The 20,873-nt window shown below is 45.6% G+C and overlaps 2 long non-coding RNA genes across 2 annotated transcripts in view; both read right to left on the reverse strand.

Moving 5' to 3' along the window:
* The window catches only part of LOC122900559, a 32,631-nt gene extending 28,942 nt beyond the window's left edge, over positions 1–3,689 (reverse strand). Inside the window, exons 1-2 of the long non-coding RNA XR_006383262.1 lie at positions 3,502–3,689; positions 2,533–2,673 (exon numbers count right to left, since the gene is read on the reverse strand). This is a non-coding gene — a long non-coding RNA (uncharacterized LOC122900559). The remainder of the gene's footprint in view (positions 1–2,532; positions 2,674–3,501) is intronic.
* Positions 3,690–13,602: 9,913 nt separating this feature from the next.
* Positions 13,603–14,292, reverse strand: LOC122900560. Its single transcript, XR_006383263.1, has 3 exons — positions 14,185–14,292; positions 13,937–14,063; positions 13,603–13,692 (listed from the first exon to the last, which is right to left on the reverse strand). It is a non-coding gene; the product is annotated as an uncharacterized LOC122900560 (long non-coding RNA).
* Between the last annotated feature and the right edge of the window lie 6,581 nt (positions 14,293–20,873).

A 20,873-nucleotide genomic window follows, 5' to 3' on the forward strand; every position in this document is an offset into this window, starting at 1 on the left:
ACCACCGGAGACGCACCTCAGGGATGGAACGAAGGTAGGAGACCCTTGCTTCAGAGAGCTCCGTTCTTCTTCACGTCCAGGACCTCACAAGGGGTAGAAGCCATGTGCTGGGATTGCTGCACAAGAGCTCGCAGCAACATGCATCCCTTCGAGGCCATGGGCACCTTCCCAAAGACAGAAACCGGTTGAATGCCATCCTCAGGAGCAAGCATTTAGGCCAGCCACACCCTTAGTCAGCATCCGAGGATCCACACCAGCGGCAACCCCGACAAATGCGGTCAATGTGGAAGAGCTGTTCGATACAGCTCTCACATTTGGAGACACCAGACAGCACAGAGCAGTGAAATCTGTGTCTGTCATGACTGGGGCCCCGCCTGTACCCAGAGCGCCCACCTTGCTCACCGCCACAGAAATCACACAGTACAAACCCCTTGTCTCCCGTCACTGAGGCAGAGCCTTCAGCCAGAAGTGGGACCTTTCCCAACACCAGAGAACTCACACGGGGAGAGGCACTGGCGCTGTATCCTGCTGGGAGAAGCTTCAGGTGGGGCTCAGGCCTGAGGCTCCCGCTACCATCTCAGAGTGTGCTTCACCCCTCACATGGGAGAAAAGGTGCAGGCACCCCTGGGACCCCCTGTATCATCGCTGTGGCTGAATGCCGAGAACATCCCATATGGGAATCCCATTCCTCACGGAGCCAACACAGGAAGGACCTGGGTGGATTCGCACACAAGTAATTCCTCTCAGTCTGATGAGCAAAGGAATGGGCTCAGCTATCCCTTATTCCCTAGCCAGCAATGACAGCCTCACACCAAGGAATCACTGATCCCAACGCAACAAGGGGAAATTCTTCTCACCATAGAATCACTGGACAAATACCTCCCAAGGAATTCCTCCGGGTGACTCTGAGATACAAACTCAGACACTGCAAACACATACAGCAGGGCCCCCTTCTGAGGGATGCGGAATGTGCTATTCCAGTAACCTATAGCTAGAAATCAAGCACATCTGCTCTGATCCAGGAGTACTTCCATAAAGGCCAGTCTCACCGAACAGGTGGGGTCTCACAACCGTGCACACTGTGCCAAGTAAGAACGGGGGACGTTTCCTTTACAACCTCTCACAACTGACACAGGTACTGTCTCTTGCTCGCAAGTGGGGTCACAGGAAGTACCTCTGCCTGGGATCCATGAGAACATCAAGTCGAGGGTGACCTCAGAATCTCAGAACACAAGGCGATCGATGGATGTTCACGAAAACAGAAACCTATCCGTGTAGGTAGATTGAAAGGATGAATGGCCACAAGATTCAACAAACACATGGTTTGTGATCTACCTCTCATGGGTCCTTCTTTCTACTAATATTGTCCTCACAAAGTGCAAAGGATTTACAAATTAATTACACGCTTAGAAATATCTCTATTTACTTCACTTATTGGAGAGCGACAGAGCTAGCAAGAAAGCAAAAACAGTCGGAGTCGAGCAGCAAGGAAGATGGAGAAGGGTGCCCAATACAGGGCTTGATTCCCCCAGGATCCAGGGATCCTGACCTCAGCCAAGGGCAGATGCTTACTCAACTGTGCCACCTGGGGGCTTGCAAAGTAATTTCATCTTATACAAAGGTGTTCTTTGGAAGACCTGTTGGGACCAGGGCAGGAAAACCTCAACAGTTCAGCATCAGGCAGTGAGGGCTTCCTCCCTATCTATGAGAACATGGGAGCCAAGAGCTTTTCTCCACCACCAAGAAAAGCTACGTATCTCTGGGCCTGAGAGGGTGTACGACCACTGCAGACATGGAAATGCTCCCGAATTCAGAAGATTTTAGAACGGGAGGGGATTCTTACACTCCCTTCCATAAAGACCAAGCCTGTCCAGGAATGCCTGCGAGGTTCTTTCAGTTAAGGGACCAATGTTTGGCTATGGCTCAGGTTATGTCAGGGTTATGGGATTGAGCCCTTAGTCAGGCTATGGAAGGCATAGGGAGCCTGCTGAAGGGAGTCTCTCATCCTCTATAACTCCCACTCCACCCAGAAATGAAACAGGAGAGAGAGAGAGAGAGAGAGAGAGAGAACGTGTGCCGAAGTCCACTCAGACATCCATTTGTAAAGATGCCCAGGATTCCTTGCTCTAGATGAATGGCCCAATAAAGCAAGTGTGGGGAGAATGTCGATCATAGAGAGAATGTTTATTTATTAAGTTTTGCTTTATATAAAACAATTGATTTTTTATTAACTCCGTCGTGTGTTTTATAGAGTCAGGCTTCAATAACTCGGGACTCTTCTAAAAGGGGAAACCTGGAGTTCAGAAGTTTTATGTGGGGCAGGGACTTGCCGAACCTTCTCCATATGTGCCAAGAAGTAATTTTCCCCCACAGCCAACTCTACACATTCTGGTTAAGAGTACATCTCCGAGTTAATCGACAAGAAGAGGCTATCTTTTCCTCCGGAAGAAAGACAGAAGCAGGCAAGAAAGACACCCAGGTCAAGGCCTGAACCTCAACCCAGGCGGGAGGTTCAGAACCAAGACTACTTACCACTGCGATGCACGTACACCAGGGAGATGGCAGCGGTCACACTCCTGGACGTGCTGAACTTCCATCTGCACTGAAGAGACGGAGGCCAGACGCTTTGGATGCTGCCCAGCAGGCCACGTCCCCTGAGACTCGAAGCGCCACCTGTAAAAACAAGGACAGCATTCAGTCGAGGTCTCAGGACCCACACGTGGGGAGACACGGAGTCACCCATGACGGAAGCAGGCCCCTCCGTCCCAGCAGGGAGTGCCGGTTCAAGGAGGCCAAAACCACAGGGCCCCACCATCTGTCAAAGTCTTAGCATAGCTGCTGGAAGACTTTCCCCTAATACATGCTTAGAGATTAGGCTGCCAGGAGTTCCATGAGGCTGAAATGGGCCTCTGGCCTTTCCTTGCTAAGACGTGCCTCTCGCGAACCCTGGAACTCAACAAGGAAAAAAAAAACCAACAACGACTACCTTCCCCTTCCCCAACACCCTTCCACTTCAGGGTCGTGGCTACGGCACACTTCACACTGTGCGCATTTTTCCCGAATAAACTCCAACCCTCCAAAATAAAGCAGAGAGCAGAGAGCCAGGCTTGGGCACCCCGGCGACCTGGCTGGCTGCCATGGCTGCCTGGGCCTGCCTGCCTCCCTCCCTCCCTGGCTCCAGTCCTTTCCTATGAGCATCTGCCTGGGCCCTGGGACTCTGGATCTGCCCCAGGTGCCCCGGGCCCGGGGTGCAGGCTGTCAAAAGGCAGTTGAGGGGCCACAGACTCTAGCAGGTGGGCCCTGTGCTCCCCTCAACCCAACCACCGTGGGGACCAACGTGGGCCCAGGTGCCAGATCCAACTGCAGCCCCCCGCCTTCCTGCTCAAACACAGGGGTCACCTCAGAAGCAAGGCACATCGGCCCCAAATAACCTGCCCCTTAGCCCCCACCCCACCGGCCTGAATATCCCCTGGGGACAGAAGCCCCAGAAGACAACACAACCTTCACTCCAGGCGGCGCATTTCGCTCGTCCTCACGTCTTGCACAGGTTGTCTGATGGGTCCAGTAAAACCCGCCTACGTTATGGCCCGCGTGCTGCTGTGATGTGAGGAACCCTTCACTTCCCCAGAGTCTGAACGGTCACCTGACCCATTTCGGAGGGCTGTCCCAGTGACCACGCCCACTTCTCCTGCCAGCCTGGGAGTCTGCCTGCAGAAAAAGAACAAGAAAGAACGAGAGTTGGTGATCATGTGGAGAAAAAGGAACCTTGTGTACTGATGGTGGGGATGAAAACTGGTGCAGCCATTATGGGAAACAATGTGGAGGTTCCTCAAAAAGTTAAAAATAGAACTGTCATGTGTTCCAGTAATTCCATTACTGGGTATTTACTCAAAGAAAATGAAAACATTTGAGAAGATACGTTTATATTGCAGCACTATTTACAGTAGGCCAGATATGGAAGAGCCCGTCAATAGATGAGTGGATAAAAAAGAAAGAAGACGTGGCGGGGGGGTGGGAGGTTGGGGTACCAGGTGATGGGTATTATAGAGGGCACGGCTTGCATGGAGCACTGGGTGTGGTGAAAAAATGATGAATAATGTTTTTCTGAAAATAAATAAATTGAAAAAAAATAATCTTAAAAAAAAACAGGAAACAACATGTGTTCAAGAGGATGTGGAGAAAGGGGAACCCTCTTACACTGTTGCTGGGAATGCAAGTTGGTGGCATGTATTTATATCTGATTTCCTCTGAATACACCTGAGTGATTATGAAAGTAATGGTCCTTAGCAAATGGTGTGCTTTTTCAAAATAAAGTTCAAGTTTTCTACAAATCTGTAATTTTGAACAAGAACCTACAGGTTTATAATCCAACAGGTCCATTTAGAAATTAATTCCTTATAGTATTTTCTGAATATAAAGGCTCTCTCACTCATCGAGAGGCACAGTTAATGAATTAAGTAATGATCGAATAGCCACTATATGTTATATAACAAAGTAAGATATGCTCTCTTTGAAGAAATTATAATCCAGAGAATAGCTTCTTCATTCAACATCCATACACTACCAGGAATCAGATTCTATAGTAGATGACATAAATTAAAGGAATGAAGGAACATTTCAAAAGCTGTGGAAAGCTGAGCTTAAATTTGAAAATGTGCTTAAAACCAATGATAATGATATTAACAACAAGAAAAGTTAACAGGAAAACTAACCATTACCATGAGCCAAGCACTGTTCCAGGTACTTTTCCTGCATTAACTCACAAAAATCCCCAAGTATGTTAGGAATGAAATGTAGACTTATATGGCAGGAAAGCGCATCTGTGGGTAATCCTAACAAGAAGGATTAGCACCAGTTCTGTGCCATACAGAAGAAACGTAGCCATATTTAAGGGTAACTGGGGCATCTGGGTGGTTCGGGTGGTTACGTGTCTGACTCCTGGATTTCAGCTCAGATTGTGATCTCAGGGTTGTGAGATCAAGCCCTGTGTAGGGCTCCATGCTTAGCACAGAGGTTTGTTTGTTTTGGGTTTTTTTTTTAAAGATTTTATGTATTTATCTGACAGAGAAAGAGAGAGGGAACACAAGCAGGGGAAGAGGGAGAGGCAAGCAGGGGAAGAGCGAGAGGGAGAAGGTGGCTCCCTGATGAGCAGGGAGCCCAACTCAGGGCTCAATCCCAAGACACTGGGTCATGACCTGAGCTGAAGGCAGACGCCCAATGACTGAGTCACCCAGGCAACCCTCAGCAGAGTCTGCTTGAGATACTTTCTTTCCCTCTTCTGCTGGTCCTCCCCCAACTCATGTGTGCTTGCTCTAAATAAATAAATAAAATCTCTTTTTTCAAAGGGTAAAAAAGATTAAGGGTCATTAAATGAGAGAAACATAAATTTGCTATATGATGCATTGGGCAAAATACACTCAAGATATTAACATGATAAATTAGATGCTTCGGCGGGCAAAGTCTAACTGCATTTAGGAATCAGAACAAAGAGGAAAACAGTGTGCCCCAGTGTTCTGGGTAGTATCAGCACAAATTGAGAATATAAAAAGAATTTTTCTAAAGTTTACAGAAATATAACTATAGTGATCTAACATTAATAAGAAAGGAAGACAGAAAAATAAAATGACACAAGGACACAGTTACAAGAGAAGATTCACAGGAGGTAACAAATGAAGTGGGGAAAATTTATGATTTGTAAATGCTGACTGTGATATTACTTCTTCTCACACTGAAGGGATCAGGATATCCTGTATCTTCTGTAGACACACAGGTATAACACTGAATGTCAAGTGGGCAAAAGATGCTAAAAATATAAATATGCAGTTAGCAGAATAAATGAAAACCTCTTATCTTAGCTATAGGAAGGTATTATTTTATTTCAAAGATCCAATTTGACAATTTGTACTTTAACAGGTAAATGTAGTCTGTTGCTATTTATGGTGATTCCTGAAATATATCAAGTCATCTCTCACATTTTACTTGGTACTTTTTACTTGTCACAATTTTACTACCAATTCTATTGTACTTTTCTTCCTCCATTTTGAATTACTTTCTCATCTTTTCCATTTTTTCTCCCTTACAACTTTAGAAGTTATACACATCTGTTTCTCAGCTTTAAGGGGCTATCCATCACATCATACCATGAATATTTAACTTAAAATCTAGACTAATTCAATATCTCACCTCTCCCTTTCTGAAGAACAGAAGCATCAAACTCAATTTGATCACCTCTCACCTCATTTATATAGAGTTAGTGCTTTGTGTATGGTTTTTAGCCTTACATATTTGTATCATAATTGCTTTACACACCCATTTGTTCAGATTCACCTCTGTGTTTTGTCATGACTTATCACTTGCCACTCCTCTCAAGCATTCTTTTGGGTTTCATTTTCTTTTCCTGTAGTCTGTCCATTAGAATTTTACAATGAAATTACACAATTAAAGGTACAGCTGCTATAATTTATTTCATCACCAACGCAAATTTAATGATACTCTGAGACGAACTCTCCTGTAGAATAAAGCTCAGTTAGTGTCCTCTGAGGCCTGTTCTCAACTAGGCCTTGACTAGGTCTTCCAGATCTATCCGGGATGAGCTCGGTTTTGGCAAGAACCCTTTTAAGTCGGTCTAGTGACAGTCCCTTCACCCTTGATATCTGATCAAGTTCCTTAAACCCTGTCCCTGATGTGTTAGTGCCCGATCTGCATTCAGCAAGAATCCCCCTACTGTTGGTGTTTCTCCTAGTAATCTTCTATCCAGTGATTCCCACCCCCACTCTGCCTGTTGGCTGTAAGTCCCTAGCTGTCTTAGCAGTATGTGGAGTTGAGCTCGGTTTTACTGAAACTTCTCACCCCCCATTCCAACAGTTACTGAATAAAATCTGTATCTATCACTGTTAACTAGTGGCTGGCTTTATTTCTCATTGAAGCAGCATGAGCCCAGCTGACTGGTGGAAGAGAAACAGAAGTAAAGAAATAAACCCTCTGTGACACAGGCTTGGATGGGCAGCCAAAAGATGAAAATGGAGCACAGACACTGAGGAAATTCTGACGAGACAGATCCAAGAACTAGGGAACAGTATCCAATACAGCCACACATAAGGAACTGGAGTCCCAGGAAAAAAGTAAGAGTGAAATACATCAAACCACTTATTTAGGAAACCGACAAGACAACAGGAAAAATAACCAGGAAACCCACCCCCCCCACACACTAAAAAAAAGCAAAGGTAAATCTGGAAACAACGGAGTTGAACAGCTAAAAACCAAAGATGAAAAGAAAATCTTGACGGCAACAAGAGAAAACAGAATATTAAATACGGAAAAACAGAGATTTAAAAATCAGAGAAGGTACTATGCAACCTAGAAGACAGTGAAGTGAATCAAGTATGAGCAGAAAAGTGTCGATCCAGATTTCCGTACCGACAGAAAACATCTTGCACAAGGAAGACCTGTGGGCAGAAAGAGCTGCTTGCCGCCTTGTGGGGTTTGAAGTAAAATATCACACAGAACGGGAGGAGGAACAGAAGCATATTATTACAAGCCTCTTATAAAATAGCATGACGGCATTTGAAATCAGTCTGTGACAGTCTGAAGGTATCGTATCCGACAGGGCATCCACTTAAGTGGTTAAAATATTCCCATTAAAAAATGAGAGATTTTCACATTAGTTAAAAAAGACCCAACCATGTATTATCTATAGGAAACCCACTCTAAATATAAATAGATTAAAAGTAAGAAGATGGAAAAAGATATACCATATAGACATTACAAGAAAGCGGAAGGGACTATTCACGTTTTTTTCTTTTTTTTGCCTCCAGGGCTTCTGACTATAAACCGTGGGTTCCCATGACTAGCCATCTCACCTCAGACTAGTAATTCACTAGAACACCTCAAAAAAACCCAAAAAACTATTTACTTCTATATTGCTAATTTATTTTCTTTTATTTTTAAAGATTTTATTTATTTATCTGAGAGCAAGACACAGTGAGAGAGGGAAACAAGCATTGGGATTGGGAGAGAGAGAAGCAGGCTTCCCTCCCAGCAGAGAGCCGGATGCAGAGCTCGACCGGGACCTGGGCCAAAGGCAGACGCTTAACAACTGAGCCACCTGGGCGGCCCCTATATTCCCAATTTATTATAAAGGATTCAATTCTGGAGCATCCAAAGAGAAGAGATATACAGGCAAGGGCTGGGGATGTGTGTGGTATGTGGAACTCCCACACCCTCTCCGGTGCACACCTCTCGAAGCTTCCTGAACTGCGGCTTGGAGGCTCCTAGAGAGGTTTCATAACCTAGGCTTGAGTGATTAAGTCACTGGCCACTGGTGATGGACACCCCCACACACACCTTGAAGTGATCTAGCGGCCCCCAGCCACCAGTTACTTCAGTATACAAAAGACACTCTTTTCATGCCAGAGATTCCAAGGGTTTTAGGAACTATGTGCCAGGAACCATGGGCAAAGAGCCAAAACCTTTTTTTTTTTCCCCTTTGGTTATATTATAGTCTCTCTCACTACTAAAACCTGCAATGGACCCCCATGTTTTTTTAAGGACATTCAAATTTTGCAGCATGGCCTAGAACTTCAAGATCAAGTTTATGCTGGTGTCTCCAACTTTATTTCATGCCATTGCTCACTGTGCTTGTCGTGATAGAAACACACTAGCCATCTTGCTATTGACTGAATGAGTCCAGGGTACTCCTGACCAGGACGTTCCTGCCTCTCTCAGCAATGCTCTTCTCACAGATCTTTGCTGTCAAGACTTTTCATATAATTTAGGTCCTTTCCAGATACAATCTTGAAGAGACTACCCCTGGCCACTTGGCTGAAACAGTCTACTTATCCCCAATACCCTCTATCACTATCATCTCATCTTCTGGTCTTTAAAACCCTTCAAGCATTTAGCATGACCTGAAAGTATAGGATTAATTTATTTGCATCCTTTCTTCCTCTGTGGTCCTTATCTCTATACCTCCCTCCTGAATGTAAGCCCAGCAAAGGGAGAGTCCTTGACTTTCTTGTTCATTGATGTATATCCTGAGCATTTGGAAGGGCATTAGTTAAATGTTGGTTAAAAGTATAAATTTCCCAGGGGTGCCTGGGTGTCTCAGTGGGTTAAAGCCTCTGTCTTCGGCTCAGGTCATGATCCCAGAGTCCTGGGATCCAACCTGCATCGGGCTCTCTGCTCAGCAAGGAGCCTGTTTCCTCCTCTCTCTCTGCCTGCCTCTCTGCCTACTTGTGATCTCTATCTGTCAAATAAATAAAATCTTTAAAAAAAAGTATAAACTTCCCAGATGCCTATTTTAGCAAGGCCCTGTGTATTTATATCTTGCCTCATCTGATGCTCACAAATACTGTGACAAAGGTCTTATTATCCAAATTTACAATGAAGCAACAAAGGCCCATAGAGATTAAGTGACTCATCTAAGCCAGTAAGTGGCTTAGCTAGGATTTGTGGACTAGCAGTAGTAATATTAAAGTAGGCTTCAGAATAAAAAAGTTCTACCAGAAATAGAGACCTCATCATAAAGGGGTCAAGGGCTCAAGAGGACATAAAGATCCGAGTATGTATACACTTAGTAATTCTTAAAATTGATAACGTGAAAACCAATAGAACTGAAAGGAGAAGTAAACACAAAATTATAGCTACAGAGTTCAATGCTGCTTCTCACTGTGTCACTGACAAAACTCTTAGGAATTTTATTCCCAAACCCATTTTTCCGTTAGCCCTGTGATTTTCAGTACACTATTTTATATGGAGCAGTGGTTCTTTTTTAGGAAAACACACATCACGTTATGAAAGAAGTCACTGTATTTGTATACCTTCTCTCCTCTCCGTTTGTTTTTAGCTTCCTCTTATCTATATAGATACATACCCTTTCCCTGTTGCCTAGATTTGCAACTCGTACAATCTGTCACCTAGCTCCCACATTGGTTTTATTTTTTAAAAAGATTTTGTTTATTTATTTGGCAGGCAGAGAGAGAGATGGAGGAAGCAGGCTCCCTGCTGAGCAGAGAGCCCGATGCGGGGCTCGATCCCAGGACCCTGGGATCATGACCCGAGCCAAAGGCAGAGGCTTTAACCCACTGAGCCACCCAAGCGCCCCACCCCACATTTGTTTTAAAGTCAGTTCTTTGTGGTGGGGGGTGTCAGGGTGGCACGGTTGACTGACTGTCTGACTCTTGGATTCAGCTCTGGTCGTGATCTCGGGGTTGGGGGTAGAGTCCCTCGTCGGGCTCCATGATCAACACAGAGTCTGCTTGTTTCTCTCTCTCTCTCCCTACCGTGTTCACGCTCTCTCTTTCTCAAAAAGGTGAGACTTTAAGGAAAAAAAACCTAAAAAACAAAATAAAATTAGTTCTTCAGTTAAAGTCAGAGTCTACTACCAGCTTTTTTACCATGCTTCTTTATGTCACCCCCTGGTTACCTGATACTCATTCTCTAACAGAGGCTTCTAGGAACAAAGATCCTACAGTTCTTGTCCCTTCAGAAAAGACTTGCTGTCTTTGTTGGAGAGTATCTTCTTTTTTTCTTTTTTTAAGATTTTATTTATTAATTTGACAGAGAGAAATCACAAGTAGATGGAGAGGCAGGCAGAGAGAGAGAGAGGGAAGCGGGCTCCCCGCTGAGCAGAGAGCCCGATGCGGGACTCGATCCCAGGACCCTGAGATCATGACGCGAGCCGAAGGCAGCGGCTTAACCCACTGAACCACCCAGGCACCCCTGAAGAGTATCTTCTTAACTGGCTGTAATACTCTCAATGTGACACCTTGAGGATTTTGTAGAAACTGCTCTTGCTGACTCTGAGCTACAGATTTTACTATGGAAAAGTCTGAGGCTATTTGGACTTTCTCTTATATTGCCCAGTTGTCAAAATAACTGTTTTTGAAATCTAGTCCCTATATCAGAATATATCCTAATGTGGCTAAGGACTGGCTCTTTTACACAGATTCAACCACAAATCTCTCCCCCCACAAAAAGTATTCTTGAAATATTTTAAACATTTGTTCTATTTCTTTTCCTTTCTATTTTGGGGAAGGGATTCTATGTATGGTATGTATGAGAACTCTCTTTTTAATGTAATCTTCTAATTTTATTTCATTTTCTTCTTGCTTACATCTATCCTTTCTTTCTGAACAAACTTTTTAAAAAGATTTTATTTATTCATTTGAGAGAGAGAGGCACAGCGAGAGAGGGAACACAAGCAGGGGGAGTGGGAGAGGGAGAAGCAGGCCTCCCGCCAAGCAGGGAGCCCAATGAGGGGCTCGATCCCAGGACCCTGGTATCATGACCTGAGCCGAAGGCAGACACTTAATGACTGAGCCACCCGGGCGGGCCCTGAACAGATTTTGGCCAGTATGTATTCATCCTTGGGGTTCTTCCAATTTGCTTTCTTTACTGTAATTTTATTTTCTGTTCTCTTTTCTCAGTTTGACACCCTGCCATGTGTTTGCTATTCCCTTATTAATATCCTTCTTAAATACCTGTACCACAGAGATAATTAATTCAATTAGTTCACCCTTTGGAAACTCAGGATTTAATTTTTGGTCACATAATTTACCTACTTTATGACTACTTGGATCAGATGACAATTCTTTCACCAACTAGCTTTCTTCCCAATACTTTTCACCCCTTTTTTCTTATAATCATTTTGCATGCGTCTGTGCTGGTTCCTTTTCCATTACTTGGGCTAAAAGGATGTGAGCTCTTCAAGGAAGACCACACTGCAAAAGGTTTACTTGGGAGACGGAACAGAGTCATCCCTTAGGCTAGAGGGGTAACTCATTGTGAACAAGCGCTCTGCACATGTGTTGGTCTCAGTTTACAGATCAACCAGGATGTGCCTTCCTTCCTCGTTGGAGTCGCCTCCACAACAGCTTCCTCTCTTGGTCATCACAGAGTCAATCACTGACTGCACCTCCAAACTGAGGAAAACCAAGTGTTGGGCTCATTTCACAGAAACAAGCCCAGAGGCCCAACTGGGCCCATGGAGGCTCCGACTCCCCCAGCATCTGCCTAGACCAACTGTCTGATGCAATCCAGGAAAGAAAGGTAGTTAAAACTCTACAGAACAGTTTCAGCTGAGAGACAGGAACAAGACAAAAGATAACATCCTTTTCCCTTCCACCTTTCTCACCAGCTGCTCTGGCACACAGTGGTTCACACTGGGACTCGGAACATATCCTGCTAGTCTGAGCAATCAGATGTGCTAATTACAAAGCTACAGTCAACGACGTAATCACCCCCCTGAGCCTTCCCCTCCTCCTAACCAGCCTCACCGTCCCCCATGCTTCCCTCACTTTTGTAGAAGGTCTGCAAATCCCGATCAACCGTTGTCAACTAAGTTTTTGCATCAAATTCTCTGTCAGAGGAGTACCCGCTAAGATGGCATGTAAGATTCTTTCTGCACATCTAGTTGTCTATGAGGTGGTTTTCCCTCATGCACAGTCTCTCTTGCACCAGCATGGAAACAGAGGGCTACTGAAAAGTGGGGTTTGTGCTTCTACACTTCAGTACTTCTCCTTTGCAGAACGAAACGGTCTCCAAGGGAGCTCAACTATCTAGTTCATGGCACCGTTGTTCACGGAAGTTTCAGGTGCGGATGTGTCTGTTCATGAAAAGCGCACTGCCAGACCCCGTGCGCATCAGAAATGCTTTTGTTTTCTACCCACCTGCTAACATGCACACGCTCCTTGATCCGTCATCAGCTCTGCTGCAGGTACACCTGTACTGATTTGGGATTTCAGATATCCACTAGTGTCATAGAACGAAGCTCGTCTTGCTCACTTCCCTTAGTGCTTCTGGAGGATTTGCAGACAAAGGCAGAAAACGCTGACTTTATACATTCTTCTTCAAGAAGTTCGTTTTGTCTTCGAAAACCATCTTAACTCAGCTACAGGACCCCATATTCTCTGTTTCCACCTTATCTCCAGACTGTTCCTTCTCTCTTCTTCGGGGAGTCCTCTCATTTTCATGACTTCTAAACATTAGTGTCCCAGGGGACAGCTTTCAGACCTCTCAAATTTGTTCATTCTTACTTCTGATCCCTTAGCTTCAAGTACTAATTTTAAAAACTTTAAATACTATCATAAGTTGATCATTTCCAAGTCAGTATCTCCAACCTGGGGTCTTCCCTGTATCACCTCTGCTCATACAACCAAATGCTTATTCCCATGTAAACCTGTGCATTTTATAATCATTTCATTCAAGCTGAGATCACCCAAATGCCTTCCTGAATGGCTTCCTTTTCTCAAGTATTACATTTCATTATTTCAATTTATAACTTCCTTGACTTTTGTTGACATACTATGTATACAGTATGTGTATGTGTGTATGTATTATGTATATTATGACATATTATGTGTATAGTATGTATATGTGTGTTTATTTCTTTTCTTTCCCTCTCAGAATGTAAGCTCCATGAGGTCAGAAACAAATTCAGTTTGATCATGTGTTTCAGCACCTAAAACTTGAGTGAGGCACAGCAGGTACTCAGTATTTGTTAAATGTGAAAACGAACATATAAGCAAGTACCTGAGAATAAAAAAAAATTCATACCCGGTCACCTAGTGTCCATCTGTTTCATACAGACTAACTCACCTGGGTAGCTCTGACGTGGGGACTCTTCCTCTAGCATCCATGGCTGCTCTCCTTGCTCCAACTTCAGGATCACGTCTGGTTTAGGGATGCAACACCCTGTAATTGGGAAATGACATGGGAATTCAGCGAGCCTCATGGGATTCAGGGCCCTTGAAGAAGACAGAAGACGAAGCTTCAGGGACCAATTGCAACAGTTCATTCTTTACAGTGATTCAACAATCCTTCTGCTTAATACTTGATATCTCAAACCTAAATATCATTAAACTCAACAAAGCTTCTACAGGTGTCAAACCAAGAATGAAAGTGCATACTAGGAGTCTACATGGGAAACAATCCTTACCCACTGAGACAAGGTGGCTATAGTTCTCCAGCATCACCTCCCTGTACAGGGTCCTCTGAGCAGGGTCCAGGTGCTGCCACTCCTCCTGGGTAAAGCCCACAGTCACATCCGCAAATGATAAGGATCCCTGAAACAGCACATTTGTGTCCAAATTTAAGGAATCACAACGGGAAGACGTGGAAAAGCTGTCAAAGAACTGTTACGGAGTTCACTATTCACAATTAGAAAATGTGTTCTGGCGTGCCTACCTTTGGACTTGGTTGGAGGAGAAAGCATGGCAGACATTCCTCACCAGTGTGATACGTTACCGGCATCCCATCATGTGCCTACATGCCATAAGGAACTCTCCTACCTTGAGAATCTGAAAACCAATAAAACCATGTCACTGTTCTCAAGGAGCATATACTCTGACAGACACAAGCATGAAGCATCCGACTACCATGTAGCATGAAATCCTACTACAGTAAAACAGGTGCAAAGTAGAGTGAGATTACAGAGGGGAGAAAAGTTCTATTCCTGCTATTCGGGTGGGTTTCACTGATAACATAGTATCATTCAAGAACCTGGGCCAAGAGCATAACCATGCACACTTCTAAAATATGGAGTTAAGGGGCACCAGTGGGTTAAGTGTTTGCCTTTGGCTCCGGTCATGATTTCAGCGTCCTGGGATCGAGCCCCATGTCAGGCTCCCTGCTCAGTGGGGAGTCTGCTTCTCCCTCTCCCCCCTGTGTGTGTGTGTTCTCTCTCTCTGTCAAAGGAATAAAAATCTTTTTAAAATGTAGTTAAAGGAGTAAGTGAACACACAGGAAAGGACTGCTGGGACTATGTTCACATAAAGAGCTACAGTCGTCTTCAGGGAAAATGCTATTTAATAATTCTGAACATAACTCCTGTAGGACAGGGTGCCCAAAATGTTTGGTTACTGTTACATCTAGGAAACCCTTTTCTTTCTTTCTTTCTTTCTTTCTTTCTTTCTTTCTTTTTCTCTCTTTCTTTCTTTTTTTAAGGAAACCCTTTTTTATAAACAGTAAACTTACAATGTCAATTTATATATTAAATTGCATTATTGTTATTTTTCCTAAATCACTTTTTTTTCAAATGAATATATATGGCATTTAACATTGTATAACTCTGATAGGCTTATATACTGTAACGATTGCCACTGTAGCTGTATTTATCGTATTACGTAATTACAACACATTAGTGTGTATATCCATTTCACTGTATACTAGATTTCTTCATTCTTCTTTTTATGGATTACAATAAATCTAGGGAGATACCCAAGTATTTTCTTCCCATAACTGAATTGACTGTCTTATACAGTTCATAGGTTTTATACCACCCATTTATAAAATGACCACTGTGGAAAATATAGCAAGAAGAAACAGAGACATATCATTCCCAGGTTATCAAAACAAACAGCTGATCAATGTTCATGTCATACACTAAAAATTGGTTAATGGGAAAAACAAGACTATTTTCCAGAAATGTATAAGGTATTATTGAGAAAAAAAAACAAACAAACAAAAGAAAAAAAAAACAAAGAATACCTAAGTAAATGAATATACTATATTCATGGCTTGGACAATTGAATATTACAAAAATATCTCATTTCTCCACAAATTGGCCTATAAATTCAAGACAATCAGAATTAAAATCTTAGCAGATATTTTTGTGGAAACTGATACGTTTATTCTCAGACTTACATAGAATCTTGAATGGCCAAGAATAACCAAAACTACCTTGGAAAACAGAATGGATAAACTCACACTAATTATGGTAGGCAGAATCTAAGATGACGACCTCCAATGGATCCAACAACGTGACATAAACTCCTCTTAAATGGAAGAGACTTAAGTCCCTGTGATTGTGATACATGCTATGGCAAAACAGATTTTGCAAGTATAAATGAGATCCTTTAATCAGTTGACTTTGGTCTAAAAGGAAGACTTACTTGGGTGGGCCTGACCTAATCATGTGAGTCTTTTATTTATCTTTAATATTTTATTTATTTTTTGAGAGAGAGAGAGAGAATGAGAGAGTGAGACAGAGAGAGCATGAGCACACGAGCAGGGTGAGGGGCAGAGGGAGAAGCAGGCTCCCTGCTGTGCAAGGAGCCCAACATGGGGCTTGATCTCAGGACCCTGGGATCATCACCTGAGCCAAAGGCAGGGGCTTTAACCCACTGAGCCACCCAGGAGCTCCTCGATTTTTTTGTTTTAAAAATATGAATCCTTTCATATTTTAGAACACTCATTTTAAAACAAAGTGGAAATAAACAAACATAAAGCTCACCTGGGATGTGTTCATTTTCTGCTCTTAGTGGGGGAGGGAGAGCTCAGGACGAAGGAAGGAGGAAGTTAGAAGAGACTTGGCCTGCCTTGCAGTTCCTGGATTTACCTGCCTACACAGCTCCACATACAAGATACTTACGTGTCCATGTGTGGCTCCGAAAGATGGTGAGCTTACGCAGGATACTTGTCACTGAGTGAATGTAAACATTTGTTTCTTCTTGACCGATTGCCAATTTAGGTTCTGTGACACAGAAAAATTAAACACATGAGAAGATGAGTTTCACATTTAACAGTAACCTAAAGGAGGAAACACTACGGCTTTTTCAGAACTGAGGTGGGAAAAATTAAAAATTAAAAATCTCAAGCCACGTTGTTAATCTGTTTTCCTGTGAACACTATTAATCCCCTGAGGTCAGAAAATCCAAGAAACCTCTGGAAAAAAGAGATGGGGGTGTTGAAGGCAAGATAAAACATAAATGTTTAATGTTTGTTTCTTACAACTTTCCAAAGGTCTTTAAATAAGAAACTATCTTTGACTTCATTAAACTATCTTTGACTTAACCCACTGAGCCACCAAGAACTCCTGGAGAGACTTTGTGAAACAATCTCATATAAATGCAGGAGTTTTCCAGAGTAACAGAGAGTAAAATGAACATTTCAGTCTCCTAGGTGCCCTCAGGAGTCTCCTTTTTGGAATGTCCAAAAATGCAGGTAGTTAACGTACCGCGCAGTATTGCATTCTACAGTACAACTCGGGGACTCATCACTTCTCTCCAACCACTCAGAGCTGACCACAACAAGTGTCTTATGCCCATCATCCATTGACCCCTCCCCGACCCACTTCCCTCCATGACCCGGCAGCGTGCAGGATGCCTTCACCCTCAGAGTTCTGTCATGAGCCATCGCCACGGTGACCTGATGACACGCATCCAACGTTCCATTTCAACTGTCACTCTGTGAGCCAAGCCCCTGGCGGTTGGGTGAACAGGACTAACAGTCCCGACGATGGGGAATCTCAGCTGCTGTTGTACGGGTATGTGCCTATCGATTTTCTCAGTTCTCTTCTCTGGAGCTGGCTGCCTCCCTCATACAGAGACCGGCTTCTTCTCTTTGGCTTTTCCTCTCCACCCTCTGATCCACCACCCGCCCCCGGTTTGATGCCCGTGTTTGTTCGTTTGGGTGGTTTCACTGGGATTTCGTGGGAAAGCTGCCTTCCTTAAAGCGCTTCGACGTTCAGAAAACCGTACTCTTTCTAAATGCCCATTTCGGACACAGTCCTACAGGGACAACACACAGGTCACACGCCACACTGCTGTCCCTGGGTCAGGAGAACCTTGGGGCGACCCAGGCACCACACTTGAGGGGAACGAATGGCTGGTCTCCTCTTCCCGATGGACATGACAAAATCGGAGAGGAAAGGTCAGCGGTCGAAATGCAGCTGTTTTTAGAAGGAGAGACACTGGAGAATAGCGCGGTGTTCTCATGGGTTGATGTGCAGGGTTTCCCGGGCCGTCTGCCTGATCCCTCGGAGTGCACGGGAATGGGCTGTGCCACCGGGTGGGTGGACGGAACACACGGCAGCTGCACGGTGGACTGTCTGCTGCTCTCAAAGGTACTGCTGGGCTGGGTTCTCCAGGCCCGGCCTAGGGAGCGAGACAGGAGACTGTCCGCTAAACCGACAGTCTCCAGAGGGGATCAAGAGACCTGAGAGTAGACGGTAGACTGGCGAAGAATGAGAGAGCAGGGAGGGACTCAGTCCAGCCAGGGTAGCCTCACGTCCATCCAGGCTCCCCAGAGCAGTCCGCAAAGCAAGGGGCCCCTCAGCATCATCCGTCTCCTTCCTGAAACCAACCCCCCCACATGGCCACCTTCATGTCCGTTCCTACCATCGACTGCTCCTCGGGACTCGCGAGCTCAAGGCAAGCGAGTTCTCGGCGGCGTCGTATGTGACCGTTGGGAGTCTGAATCAGTTTGGGAGCCAAGCAGAACCCCAGGAGCCTGGACTGCAACTGGCCTTCAGGACGGCCTTGGGCGACTGGGCTGACCTTGCAGAGAAGTGAGGGAACGTGGCTCATGCTACCCGTTCCTGGTCCTTCAGTAGGGCCCTATTCGGCAGAAACCGCCACCTAGTTGATGTCGGGGCCCCAAACACAGAGGTGAGTGAGGACTGAGGCTGGTCTCGTGGCCCTCGCTCTCCCCTAGAGACACACTGGCACAGAGGGATTTCAGATTGTGAGGGCAGCTCTTAGTTCAGGGCTTCAGGACCTTTTATCAGGGGCCGTGGGTTGGTGTCAGGGGCTCGGGGATCTCCGGCCACAGGGAAACGATGACTTTCCTGTCCCAGATCCATCCTTCATCAGGATGGCAACTCCACTGTCCTCCACTGTGGCTTCACCCACAGCCAGCCGTCTAGCTGAGTCCCTAGGCGGTCCCTTCCTCAACACCTGCCGAGCGGATGGGATGCATCCCGTCCTCCCCTAGGTCCCACGCACTCCTTGGACTCAATCACTTGGGACACCGTGGCGGCACACTCACGTCTAGGCCGGAGGGCAGGGAAACGGGGCACAGAGTGTTCTGGGGAACACTCTCGGGTAGGTGTGGCTGCTCAATGGATGTGACCCAGGCCATCACGCGTGCTCACGGCGCTCTGTTGTGTTTCTGTCCTGTCTCTGCTCCATACAAGCCGTTGCCCAGAGAACCTGTGGGTGTGGGAGGGGGCGGAATTCAGAGCACAGCACACGGCGACCCCTTCCTAAGTCCCACCTGGCGGGAGGAATGCCTGCTGGGCAGCTGGCAAGTAGGGGCAGGAGACAGATGGACTAGAAGGGAAGGATGTCCAATCCCCCTACGGGCTTCTGACGACAAGGTGCCGACACTGCTCTCTTTTTCTGTGCATCTCCCAGAAATCTGTGGGGAGTGTCTTTCTGAAGATGTGGAGCCGCCCCCAACCACTCCAACCCCTCCACCACCACGACGACGACGACGACGCCGCCGCAAGAAGAGAGTCCGATTCAACTTGCACGATGATGTCTACATCATCGAGGACACCGAGGAAAGTAGGTACCTTGGGGATTGACTCATTACGTTGATTGGAGACGCATTCTTTTGTTCAGTAGCACAGACATAATCAAAGCTTTTAAAACTGCTGAGACACATTTTCCTCTGATTTCACTGGTAGCCATTTCTCTCTATGGCGTCCGTCCGTCCCCTTTTAAGTCCACAAGTCACGATGAGATCCTCATTCAAACTGGATTTAAGGGGCACAGGAAAAAAGTGTCTACTAGCTGAAGGGATGGATCTTAGGTCTTTCTGGAACACACAGGTCCCTACGGGTCTCCCCAGGAAACATGGTTCTTAGATGTGTAGGAAGGAAGAGACTATGTTTTCCGCCAGGAATGCTGAACAGAAAAATGGACCAGAATAGGACAGGAGGTTTCAGGATGTCCCCCCTCCACTTCCGCCCATTAGCCACATCTTACATGGGTGTGCTACGTACCTTCAAAGGAACAAAACGACCTCACCACATTTGGGGAACTCAAGTACCCAGTCCATTCCACGTGGTTACCGTTCTACACATGCGGCCAATGCACTGGGGGACGTCTTCTCATTCTAGAAACAGACAGAAATCTGCGGACTAAAGTCTCACACAGCTGGGTTCCCAATAGCCCCAGACAGGCACTGCCCCCAAATCCATCATGGGAGGAAAGAACACATTCCATGGCATCCATACACATCATGGAGTGCAATTCAAGCGTAAGAAGAAACAAAGGTTTCCAGTATTTTACGAAACAGATGGACCCTGGAAACCTAACACGCATTTTGAAAGCAAGCACACAAGGAAAGAGGTACACGACATGATCCCAGGCTTTGAGGACACTCGAGTAGGGACATTCGTAGACCCAGAAAGTACAAGGGACGATGCAGGGAGGAAAGGGGGAGGGCCGGGCATGTCATGGGTACAGAGGTGCCATGAGATAGGATGGCAACGTTTTCCCCGTAGATGGCAGTGCGGTCTACAAAGCATCACGGATGTCAGCAGTGTCACTGAACGGACACGTACTAACAAATACAACCATCCCCAGTACTTAAGATCCCATCACAGAAAAACCCACTACACCAAGGCACGTCAGAGGACTGATAGGGTCACACAGCAGAGGTGCACGGAACAGGCCCCATGACCAGCTGAAGAAGCAGCAAGCTGGCTTCGTTTCACAGAGGGCAGGAGGGCTCAGGGGACTGCGCCCTGAAAACCAGGGTGTCTTGAGTGTTTCCCAGACAGACGCTGATGAGTTCCCACTGATGACATCCCCTCTGTTGGAAAATCAAGGCCCCATTTCCCTTTTCCATCCTGCTCCCCTCCTCTGTGATTCTGTGTACACCACTGTATACTGTGTCCACCACTGTGTCCACCACTGTTGGCCCACTGGCAAGTCAGGCCTTGCTTGGTCACCCTTCACGTCCATTCCCTCTGGCCCCGCATCCACATCCAGCAGACTGAACTCCCCGAGTCATTCCTGAGTAGCGCAGCCAATGTCCTGCCAGCTCCTCTCTGTTCTCCTAGACCCTGTGGCAGGCCAGTCCAAGGACCTTCCTAGGTGCTGGACAGAGGAAGGTCCCCCAACTCTCCCCGACGTAAACTCACC

This window comes from Neovison vison, chromosome 2 (genome assembly GCF_020171115.1).
Source record: "Neovison vison isolate M4711 chromosome 2, ASM_NN_V1, whole genome shotgun sequence".
NCBI lineage: Eukaryota > Metazoa > Chordata > Mammalia > Carnivora > Mustelidae > Neogale > Neogale vison.